Source organism: Scyliorhinus torazame, chromosome 11, assembly GCF_047496885.1.
Source record: "Scyliorhinus torazame isolate Kashiwa2021f chromosome 11, sScyTor2.1, whole genome shotgun sequence".
NCBI classification, from domain to species: Eukaryota; Metazoa; Chordata; class Chondrichthyes; order Carcharhiniformes; family Scyliorhinidae; genus Scyliorhinus; species Scyliorhinus torazame.
This window is the reverse complement of record NC_092717.1, coordinates 180,964,243-180,976,091: the sequence shown is the minus strand read 5'-3', so window position 1 is coordinate 180,976,091 and position 11,849 is coordinate 180,964,243. Positions and strand designations below refer to the sequence as shown.

The following is an 11,849-nucleotide window of genomic DNA, read 5'->3' as shown; positions in this document are numbered from 1 at the left end:
TGAAAGAGGCCGGTATCCTGGCCTTTGCGTCCCTAGTAGCCCGGCGAAGGATCTTGTTAATGTGGAAAGAGGCGAAGCCCCCCAGCGTGGAAGCCTGGATAAATGATATGGCAGGGTTTATCAAGTTGGAGAGGATAAAGTTTGCCTCGAGAGGGTCTGCGCAGGGTTTCTACAGGCGGTGGCAACCGTTCCTAGACTATCTCGTGGAGCGTTAGATGAAGGTCGGACAGCAGCAACAGCAACCGAGGGGGGGGGGAGGGGGGGACATCGTTCGTGGGGGGTGGGGAGGAGGGAGGGAGGGGGAAGGTTTTTTTTTCTGGGGGGCATTTGAGCAAGAAAACACATGAATGATCCGGAAAACTGACATGTACGGGAGGAATCTAATGTACAAAGCTCTGTATCTTATTCACTTGCCATGTTCATGTCTTGCTATGCGAGCTTTCTTTTTTTTTTTTGTAACGGGGGGGGGGGGGGGGGGGGGCGGGGGGGTGAGGGGTTTGTTTGTATCGTTGAAAATTTTGTTGAACATATTTTTCTTTTTTAACAACCATGTTTCAGTCATGGCCACTAAATCATAGTCATTCATGATGATTTGCACTATCAACTCATTTACCTTATTCCGAATACTACGAGCATTCAGGTAAAGTACACTTATGTTGGTTTTTTTACCTCTGTTCTGCATCTTAACACCTCGATCCGTAACTTCTCTTAAGTTATATTTCCTCTTAACCTTTCTCCTAATTTTCCTTGTCGTTGAACCCATATCTTCATGTAACGACCTGCCGCGTCGCTTACCATTAATGTTTTCACTTCCCGTTTTATTCCTTTTAGTATTCCTGGTCCTATTCACTGAGCTCCCCTCAGTCACTGTACCTTGTACTGTCGCCCTTTTTGATTTTTGACTATGGCTTCTCTGCCTTACACTTTCCCCCTTACTGCCTTTTGTTTCTGTCCCTGTTTTACTACCTTCCAACTTCCTTCATCGGTTCCCATCCCCCTGCCACATTAGTTTAAACTCTCCCCAACAGCTCTAGCAAACACCCCCGTTAGGACATCGGTTCCAGTCCTGCCCAGGTGCAGACTGTCCGGTTTGTACTGGTCCCATCTCCCCCAGAACCGGTTTCAATGTCCCAGGAATTTGAATCCCTCTTGCACCATCTCTCAAGCCACGCATTCATCCTATCTATCCTGACATTCCTGCTCTGACTAGCTCGTGGCACTGGTAGCAATCCTGAGATTACTACCTTTGAGGTCCTACTTTTTAGTGTAGCTCCTAACTCCCTGAATTCAGCTTGTAGGACCTCGTCCCGTTTTTTACCTATATAGTTGCTGCCTATGTGCACCATGACAGCTGGCTGTTCACCCTCCCCCCCCCCCAGAATGTCCTGCAGCTGCTCCGAGACATCCTTGACCCTTGCACCAGAGAGGCAACATACCATCCTGGAGTCTCGATTGCATCCACAGAACCGCCTGTCTATTCCCCTTACAATTGAGTCCCCTATCACTTTTGCCCTGCCATTCTTCTTCCTGCCCAGCTGCGCAGCAGAGCCAGCCACGGTTCCATTAACCTGGCTGCTGCTGCCTTCCCCTGGTGAGCCATCTCCCCCAACAGTATCCAAAGCGGTATATCTGTTTTGCAGGGAGATGACTGCAGAGGACACCTGCACTGCCTTCCTACTCTTGCTCTGTCTTTTGGTTACCCATTTTCTATCTCCCTCAGTACCTTTCACCTGCGGTGTGATCAACTCGCTAAACGTGCTATCCACGATGTCCTCAGCATCGCGGATGCTCCAAAGTGAGTCCATCCGCAGCTCCAGAGCCGTCAAGCGGTCTAACAGGAGCTGCAACTGGACACACGTCTTGCACTTGAAGGAGCCAGGGACAGTGGACGTGTCCCTGAGCTCCCACATCGCACACGAGGAGCATGACACGGGTCTGAGATCTCCTGCCATGTCTTAAACCTTCGGTTAACTTCAACAATTACAATTTCCCAAAACAAATTAAATAAATAAATAAACATAGAAGAAAAAAATAAATAAATATACCAATGAAAAGAAACAGAAAAACAGAAACACTACTGACCAGTCACTTACCAGGGATAAAAAGCACTTCCTCCCCACCCAGCTTCGAATTCCCACCGAGATTCAAATTCCCAAACTCACACTTGGTTCTGTCTCACTCTGGCTGTGTCTTCTCTGGCTCTATGAAACTATGAAGATTATTTAATTTTAGCAAGCGTCAAAGATGCACAACTGAGGCGAGTAAAGAAATTAAATGTGTGCATGATCTGCCCCTATCTCTGAAGTTGAATGAATGTATTTCAAATAGAAAGCCAATCACTCAGCTCAATGACATCTGAGGACATCTCATGAATGGCCTTCCAGACAAAGTGAGCAAATAGGTGCATTGCCAAGGCAGAATTGAGTGTTTGTCTGAAATTGCAATGCAAGGAGGAGGGAAAGCTTTGATCTGCAATTTGCATCGTGAAACCTTTAATTGAAAGTAGCACAGACTCCTGCGATGGAGATCTGTTAATGGCTCAAAGTCTCACACAGCTGCAACATGCAGAGTTAGATGAAGCGTCAAACTGCTAATGGCATGTGGGAAATAACCAGAAAAGAAAGACTGCATGTGGCCTCTCTTTCGATAGGTCAGCTGGTAAAGCGGAGGACTGGAGATCATTAAAACTGACATCATTAAGTCGCTCGTTCAATTTTGGCGCGAAGGAAGCCTACCGTCACATTTTCACCAAAACCCATACCAAGCACCACTAAACACATGACACCCATTAAAACTTTTCTCTTTACATTACTCCTTCGCATATTCATCGACAGGCGCAGCAGCTCTTCTTTTCATTTTTCAAAACACCCACGAGCTTGCTCTTTGCATTCTCTTCGGCACGTGCTGGCCAACAGGGCATTCCTTTGACTACAATGCATCCAAACTCCCAGAACACAATTCAAAGTACAAGTAGTCTCCTGTCAGTCAGACACACCTCCTCACTGCCCTTGCACAGTCATCCCAGCAGCAAATTACAGCTCGTGTCTAATTCAATCCATATCATTGGAAGCTTGCCTGCTTCTGTCATCATCCGAATTGAAATCCCTTCAGATGAAGCTCACCCGTTGTTTTGAGGACTTGCTGATGGAGTCAAGCATCTACTGTATTTGGGCAGCAGGCTGACACTAGCAGGACTTCCCTGCTGATCTCCGAGCCACTTGGAGATAGGTGTGCAGCGTAGCCAGTGAAGCAAGTCATTGTGCGTTGTGCCATGATGCAGTGAATTACTTCAACTTCTAGACCCTGCGCTTTTATTGTGAGAGGCAGTCCATTAATCTATTCCTATTACCAGTCAAGCTCACCTCATCTTTTGGCCAGGTCACACAGCTCCAAGTTAAGAATGTGCTGTTGCACACAAATTGGAGGGAGATTAAAATTTACAGACAGTTGGAACTATGAAGAATATTGAATTTTAGCAAGCGTCAAAGATGCACAGCCGAGGCAATTGAGGAAATTAAATGTGTGCATGATCTGCCCCTATCTCTGAGGTTGAATGAATATCTTTCAAATAGAAAGTCAGTCACTCAGCTCACTGACATGTGAGGGCATCTCCTGAATGGCCTTCCAGACAAAGTCAGCAAATAGGTGCATTTGCAAGGTTCGCCAATGCAGAATTGAGTGTTTGTCTGAAATTGCAATGCAAGGAGGAGGGAAAGCTTTGATCTGCAGTTTGCATCATGAAACATTTAATTGAAAGTAGCACAGACTCCTGCTATGGAGTTCTGTTAAGGGCTCAAAGTCTCACTTAGCAGCAACATGCAGAGTGAGATGAAGCGTCAAATCGTTAATGGCATGTCGGAAATAACCAGAAAAGAACAACTGCATGTGGACTCTCCTTCGATAGCTCAGCTGGTAGAGCGGAGGATTGTTGATTATTCAAACTGACATCCTTAGATAGCTGGTTCAATTCTGGCTCGAAGGAAGCTCCCCTTCACTTTTTCAACAAAAAACATTCCAAGCGCAACAAAACGCATGACACCCATTCAAACTTTTCTCTTTACATTACTCCTTCGCATATTCAACTATAGGCGCAGCAGCCCTTCTTTTCATTTTTCAAAACAGCCACTAGCTGGCTCTTTGCATTCTCTTCGGCACCTGCTGGCCAACAGGGCATTCCTTTGACTGCAATGCATCCAAACTCCCAGAACACAATTCAAAGTACAAGAAGTCTTCTGTCAGTCGGACACACCTCCTCACTGCCCCTGCACAGTCATCCCAGCAGCAACTTTCAGCTCGTGTCTAATTCAATCCACATCATTGCACTCTTGGCTGCTCCTATCATCATCCAAATTGAAATCCCTTCAGATGAAGCTCACCCGTTGCTTTGAGGACTTGCTGATGGAGAAAAGCGTCTACTGTATTTGGGCAGCAGGCTGACACTAGCAGGACTTGCCTGCTGATCTCCGAGCCACTTGGAGATAGGTGTGCAGCGTATCCAGTGAAGCAAGTCATTGTGCGTTGTGCCATGATGCAGTGAAGTACTTCAACTCCTAGACCCTGCGCTTTTATTGTGAGAGGCAGTCCATTAATCTATTCCTATTACCAATCAAGCTCACCTCATCTTTTGGCCAGGTCACACAGCTCCAAGTTAAGAATGTGCTGTTGCACACAAATTGGAGGGAGATTAAAATTTACAGACAGTTGCAACTATGAAGATTATTGAATTTTAGCAAGCGTCAAAGATGCACAGCCGAGGCAATTAAGGAAATTAAATGTGTGCATGATCTGCCCCTATCTCTGAGGTTGAATGAATGTCTTTCAAATAGAAAGTCAGTCACTCAGCTCACTGACAACTAAGGGGATCTCCTGAATGGCCTTCCAGACAAAGTCAGCAAATAGGTGCATTTGCAAGGTTCGCTAAGGCAGAATTGAGTGTTTGTCTGAAATTGCAATGCAAGGAGGAGGGAAAGCTTTGATCTGCAGTTTGCATCATGAAACGTTTAATTGAAAGTAGCACAGACTCCAGCTATGGAGTTCTGTTAATGGCTCAAAGTCCACATAGCAGCAACATGCAGAGTGAGATGAAGCGTCAAATCGCTAATGGCATGTGGGAAATAACCAGAAAAGAACGACTGCATGCGGCCTCTCCTTCGATAGCTCAGCTGGTAGAGCGGTGGACTGTGGATTATTCAAACTGATATCCCTATGTCACTGGTTCAATTCTGGCTCGAAGGAACCTCCCCTTCCCTTTTTCAACAAAAAACATTCCAAGCGCAACTAAACACATGACACCCGTTCAAACTTTTCTCTTTACATTACTCCTTTGCATATTCATCTACAGGCGCAGCAGCTCTTCTTTTCATTTTTCAAAACGTCCAGTACATGGCTCTTTGCATTCTCTTCGGCACCTGCTGGCCACCAGGGTATTCCTTTGACTACAATGCATCCAAACTCCCAGAACACAATTCAAAGTACAAGTAGACATCTGTCAGTCGGATACACCAGCTCACTGCCCCTGCACAGTCATCCCAGCAGCAACTTTCAGCTCGTGTCTAATTCAATCCACATCATTGCACTCTTGGCTGCTTCTGTCATCATCCGAATTGAAATCCCTTCAGATGAAGCTCACCCGTTGCTTTGAGGACTTGCTGATGGAGACAAGCGTCTACTGTATTTGGGCAGCAGGCTGACACTAGCAGGACTTCCCTGCTGATCTCCGAGCCACTTGGAGATAGGTGTGCAACGTAGCCAGTGAAGCAAGTCATTGTGCGTTGTGCCATGATGCAGTGAATTACTCCAACTTCTAGACCCTGCGCTTTTATTGTGAGAGGCAGTCCATTATTCTATTCCTATTACCAGTCAAGCTCATCTCTTCTTTTGGCCAGGTCACACAGCTCCAAGTTTATAATGTGCTGTTGCACACAAATTGGAGGGAGTTTAAAATTTACAGACAGTTGCAACTATGAAGATTATTGAATTTTAGCAAGCGTCAAAGATGCCCAGCCGAGGCAATTAAGGAAATTAAATGTGTGCATGATCTGCCCCTATCTCTGAGGTTGAATGAATGTCTTTCAAATAGAAAGCCAGTCACTCAGCTCACTGACATGTGCGGGCATCTCCTGAATGGCCTTCCAGACAAAGTGAGCAAATAGGTGCATTTGCAAGGTTCACGAAGGCAGTATTGAGTGTTTGTCTGAAATTGCAATGCAAGGAGGAGGGAAAGCTTTGATCTGCAGTTTGCATCATGAAACGTTTAATTGAAAGTAGCACAGACTCCTGCTATGGAGTTCTGTTAATGGCTCAAAGTCTCACATAGCAGCAAAATGCAGAGTGAGATGAAGCGTCAAATCGCTAATGGCATGTGGGAAATAACCAGAAAAGAACAACTGCATGCGGCCTTTCCTTCGATAACTCAGCTGGTAGAGCGGAGAACTGTAGATCATTCAAACTGGCTTCCTTAGGTCACTGGTTCAATTCTGGCTCGAAGGAAGCTCCCCTTCCATTTTTCAACAAAAAACATTCCAAGCGCAACTAAACACATGACACCCATTCAAACTTTTCTCTTTACATTACTCCTTTGCATATTCATCTACAGGCGCAGCAGCTCTTCTTTTCATTTTTCAAAACGTCCAGTACCTGGCTCTTTGCATTCTCTTCGGCACCTGCTATCCACCAGGGTACTCCTTTGACTACAATGCATCCAAACTCCCAGAACACAATTCAAAGTACAAGTAGACATCTGTCAGTCGGATACACCAGCTCACTGCCCCTGCACAGTCATCCCAGCAGCAACTTTCAGCTCGTGTCTAATTCAATCCATATCATTGCACTCTTGGCTGCTTCTGTCATCATCCGAATTGAAATCCCTTCAGATGAAGCTCACCCGTTGCTTTGAGGACTTGCTGATGGAGACAAGCGTCTACTGTATTTGGGCAGCAGGCTGACACTAGCAGGACTTCCCTGCTGATCTCCGAGCCACTTGGAGATAGGTGTGCAGCGTAGCCAGTGAAGCAAGTCATTGTGCGTTGTGCCATGATGCAGTGAATTACTTCAACTTCTAGACCCTGTGCTTTTATTGTGAGAGGCAGTCTATTATTCTATTCCTATTACCAGTCAAGCTCACCACTTCTTTTGGCCAAGTCACAGAGCTCCAAGTTAAGAATGTGCTGCTGCACACAAATTGGAGGGAGATTAAAATTTACAGACAGTTGCAACTATGAAGATTATTGAATTTTAGAAAGCGTCAAAGATGCACAGCCGTGGCATATAAGGAAATTAAATGTGTGCATGATCTGCCCCTATCTCTGAGGTTGAATGAATGTCTTTCAAATAGAAAGTCAGTCACTCAGCTCACTGACATTTGAGGGCATCTCCTGAATGGCCTTCCAGACAAAGTCAGCAAATAGGTGCATTTGCAAGGTTCGCTTTGGCAGAATTGAGTGTTTGTCTGAAATTGCAATGCAAGGAGGAGGGAAAGCTTTGATCTGCAGTTTGCATCATGAAACGTTGAATTGAAAGTAGCACAGACTCTTGCTATGGAGTTCTGTTAATGGCTCAAAGTCTCACATAGCAGCAACATGCAGAGTGAGATGAAGCGTCAAATCGATAATGGCATGTGAGAAATAACCAGAAAAGAACAACTGCATGTGGCCTCTCCTTCGATAGCTCAGCTGGTGGAGCGGAGGACTGTAGATCATTTAAACTGACATCCTTAGGTCGCTGGTTCAATTCTGGCTCGAAAGAAGCTCCCCTTCCCTTTTTCAACAAACAACATTCCAAGCGCAACTAAACGCATGACACCCATTCAAACTCTTCTCTTTACATTACTCCTTCGCATATTCATCTACAGGTGCAGCAGCCCTTCTTTTCATTTTTCAAAACGCCCAGAACCTGGATCTTTGCATTCTCTTTGGCACCTGCTGGCCACCAGGGTATTCCTTTGACTACAATGCATCCAAACTCCCAGAACACAATTCAAAGTACAAGTAGACTTCTGTCAGTCGGACACACCTCCTCATTGCCCCTGCACAGTCATCCAAGCAGCAACTTTCAGCTCGTGTCTAATTCAATCCACATCATTGCACTCTTGGCTGCTACTGTCATCATCCAAATTGAAATCCCTTCAGATGAAGCTCACCCGTTGCTTTGAGGACTTGCTGATGGAGACAAGCGTCTACTGTATGTGGGCAGCAGGCTGACACTCGCAGGACTTCCCTGCTGATCTCCGAGCCACTTGGAGATAGGTGTGCAACGTAGCCAGTGAAGCAAGTCATTGTGCGTTGTGCCATGATGCAGTGAATTACTTCAACTTCGAGACCCTGCGCTTTTATTGTGAGAGGCAGTCCATTATTCTATTCCTATTACCAGTCAAGCTCACCTCTTCCTTTGGCCAGGTCACACAGCTCCAAGTTTATAATGTGCTGTTGCACACAAATTGGAGGGAGTTTAAAATTTACAGACAGTTGCAACTATGAAGATTATTGAATTTTAGCAAGCGTCAAAGATGCCCAGCCGAGGCAATTAAGGAAATTAAATGTGTGCATGATCTGCCCCTATCTCTGAGGTTGAATGAATGTCTTTCAAATAGAAAGCCAGTCACTCAGCTCACTGACATGTGAGGGCATCTCCTGAATGGCCTTCCAGACAAAGTGAGCAAATAGGTGCATTTGCAAGGTTCACGAAGGCAGAATTGAGTGTTTGTCTGAAATTGCAATGCAAGGAGGAGGGAAAGCTTTGATCTGCAGTTTGCATCATGAAACGTTTAATTGAAAGTAGCACAGACTCCTGCTATGGAGTTCTGTTAATGGCTCAAAGTCTCACATAGCAGCAAAATGCAGAGTGAGATGAAGCGTCAAATCGCTAATGGCATGTGGGAAATAACCAGAAAAGAACAACTGCATGCGGCCTTTCCTTCGATAACTCAGCTGGTAGAGCGGAGAACTGTAGATCATTCAAACTGGCTTCCTTAGGTCACTGGTTCAATTCTGGCTCGAAGGAAGCTCCCCTTCCCTTTTTCAACAAATAACATTCCAAGCGCAACTAAACACATGACACCCATTCAAACTTTTCTCTTTACATTACTCCTTTGCATATTCATCTACAGGCGCAGCAGCTCTTCTTTTCATTTTTCAAAACGTCCAGTACCTGGCTCTTTGCATTCTCTTCGGCACCTGCTGGCCACCAGGGTATTCCTTTGACTACAATGCATCCAAACTCCCAGAACACAATTCAAAGTACAAGTAGACATCTGTCAGTCGGATACACCAGCTCACTGCCCCTGCACAGTCATCCCAGCAGCAACTTTCAGCTCGTGTCTAATTCAATCCATATCATTGCACTCTTGGCTGCTTCTGTCATCATCCGAATTGAAATCCCTTCAGATGAAGCTCACCCGTTGCTTTGAGGACTTGCTTATGGAGACAAGCGTCTACTGTATTTGGGCAGCAGGCTGACACTAGCAGGACTTGCCTGCTGATCTCCGTGCCACTTGGAGATAGGTGTGCAGCGTAGCCAGTGAAGCAAGTCATTGTGCGTTGTGCCATGATGCAGTGAATTACTTCAACTTCTAGACCCTGCGCTTTTATTGTGAGAGGCAGTCCATTATTCTATTCCTATTACCAGTCAAGCTCACCTCTTCTTTTGGCCAGGTCACAGAGCTCCAAGTTAAGAATGTGCTGCTGCACACAAATTGGAGGGAGATTAAAATTTACAGACAGTTGCAACTATGAAGATTATTGAATTTTAGAAAGCGTCAAAGATGCACAGCCGTGGCATATAAGGAAATTAAATGTGTGCATGATCTGCCCCTATCTCTGAGGTTGAATGAATGTCTTTCAAATAGAAAGTCAGTCACTCATCTCACTGACATGTGAGGGCATCTCCTGAATGGCCTTCCAGACAAAGTCAGCAAATAAGTGCATTTGCAAGGTTCGCGAACGCAGAATTGAGTGTTTGTCTGAAATTGCAATGCAAGGAGGAGGGAAAGCTTTGATCTGCAGTTTGCATCATGAAACGTTTCATTGAAAGTAGCACAGACTCTTGCTATGGAGTTCTGTTCATGGCTCAAAGTCTCACATAGCAGCAACATGCAGAGTGAGATGAAGCGTCAAATCGCTAATGGCATTTGAGAAATAACCAGAAAAGAACGACTGCATGTGGCCTCTCCTTCGATAGCTCAGCTGGTCGAGCGGAGGACTGTAGATCATTCAAGCTGACGTCCTTAGGTCGCTCGTTCAATTCCGGCTCGAAGGAGCCTCCCTTTTTCAACAAACAACATTCTAAGCGCAACTAAACGCATGACACCCATTCAAACTCTTCTCTTTACATTACTCCTTCGCATATTCATCTACAGGTGCAGCAGCCCTTCTTTTCATTTTTCAAAACGCCCAGAACCTGGATCTTTGCATTCTCTTCGGCACCTGCTGGCCACCAGGGTATTCCTTTGACTACAATGCATCCAAACTACCAGAACACAATTCAAAGTACAAGTAGACATCTGTCAGTCGGACACACCTCCTCATTGCCCCTGCACAGTCATCCCAGCAGCAACTTTCAGCTCGTGTCTAATTCAATCCACATCATTGCACTCTCGGCTGCTACTGTCATCATCTAAATTGAAATCCCTTCAGATGAAGTTCACCCGTTGCTTTGAGGACTTGCTGATGGAGACAAGCGTCTACTGTATGTGGGCAGCAGGCTGACACTAGCAGGACTTCCCTGCTGATCTCCGAGACACATGGAGATAGGTGTGCAACGTAGCCAGTGAAGCAAGTCATTGTGCGTTGTGCCTTGATGCAGTGAATTACTTCAACTTCTAGACCCTGCGCTTTTATTGGGAGAGGCAGTCCATTATTCTATTCCTATTACCAGTCAAGCTCATCTCTTCTTTTGGCCAGGTCACACAGCTCCAAGTTTATAATGTGCTGTTGCACACAAATTGGAGGGAGTTTAAAATTTACAGACAGTTGCAACTATGAAGATTATTGAATTTTAGCAAGTGTCAAAGATGCCCAGCCGAGGCAATTAAGGAAATTAAATGTGTGCATGATCTGCCCCTATCTCTGAGGTTGAATGAATGTCTTTCAAATAGAAAGCCAGTCACTCAGCTCACTGACATGTGAGGGCATCTCCTGAATGGCCTTCCAGACAAAGTGAGCAAATAGGTGCATTTGCAAGGTTCACGAAGGCAGAATTGAGTGTTTGTCTTAAATTGCAATGCAAGGAGGAGGGAAAGCTTTGATCTGCAGTTTGCATCATGAAACGTTTAATTGAAAGTAGCACAGACTCCTGCTATGGAGTTCTGTTAATGGCTCAAAGTCTCACATAGCAGCAAAATGCAGAGTGAGATGAAGCGTCAAATCGCTAATGGCATGTGGGAAATAACCAGAAAAGAACAACTGCATGCGACCTTTCCTTCGATAACTCAGCTGGTAGAGCGGAGAACTGTAGATCATTCAAACTGGCTTCCTTAGGTCACTGGTTCAATTCTGGCTCGAAGGAAGCTCCCCTTCCCTTTTTCAACAAAAAACATTCCAAGCGCAACTAAACGCATGACACCCATTCAAACTCTTCTCTTTACATTACTCCTTCGCATATTCATCTACAGGTGCAGCAGCCCTTCTTTTCATTTTTCAAAACGCCCAGAACCTGGATCTTTGCATTCTCTTCGGCACCTGCTGGCCACCAGGGTATTCCTTTGACTACAATGCATCCAAACTCCCATAACACAATTCAAAGTACAAGTAGACTTCTGTCAGTCGGACACATCTCCTCATTGCCCCTGCACAGTCATCCCAGCAGCAACTTTCAGCTCGTGTCTAATTCAATCCACATCATTGCACTCTTGGCTG

The 11,849-nt window shown here is 45.4% G+C and overlaps 1 non-coding gene across 1 annotated transcript; it reads left to right on the top strand.

The window, feature by feature from the left end:
• Positions 1-3,894: 3,894 nt before the first annotated feature.
• trnan-guu (transfer RNA asparagine (anticodon GUU)) lies at positions 3,895-3,982 on the top strand. The gene is given in 2 exon segments: positions 3,895-3,931; positions 3,947-3,982. It is a non-coding gene; the product is annotated as a tRNA-Asn (tRNA).
• The last annotated feature ends 7,867 nt before the right edge of the window (positions 3,983-11,849 follow it).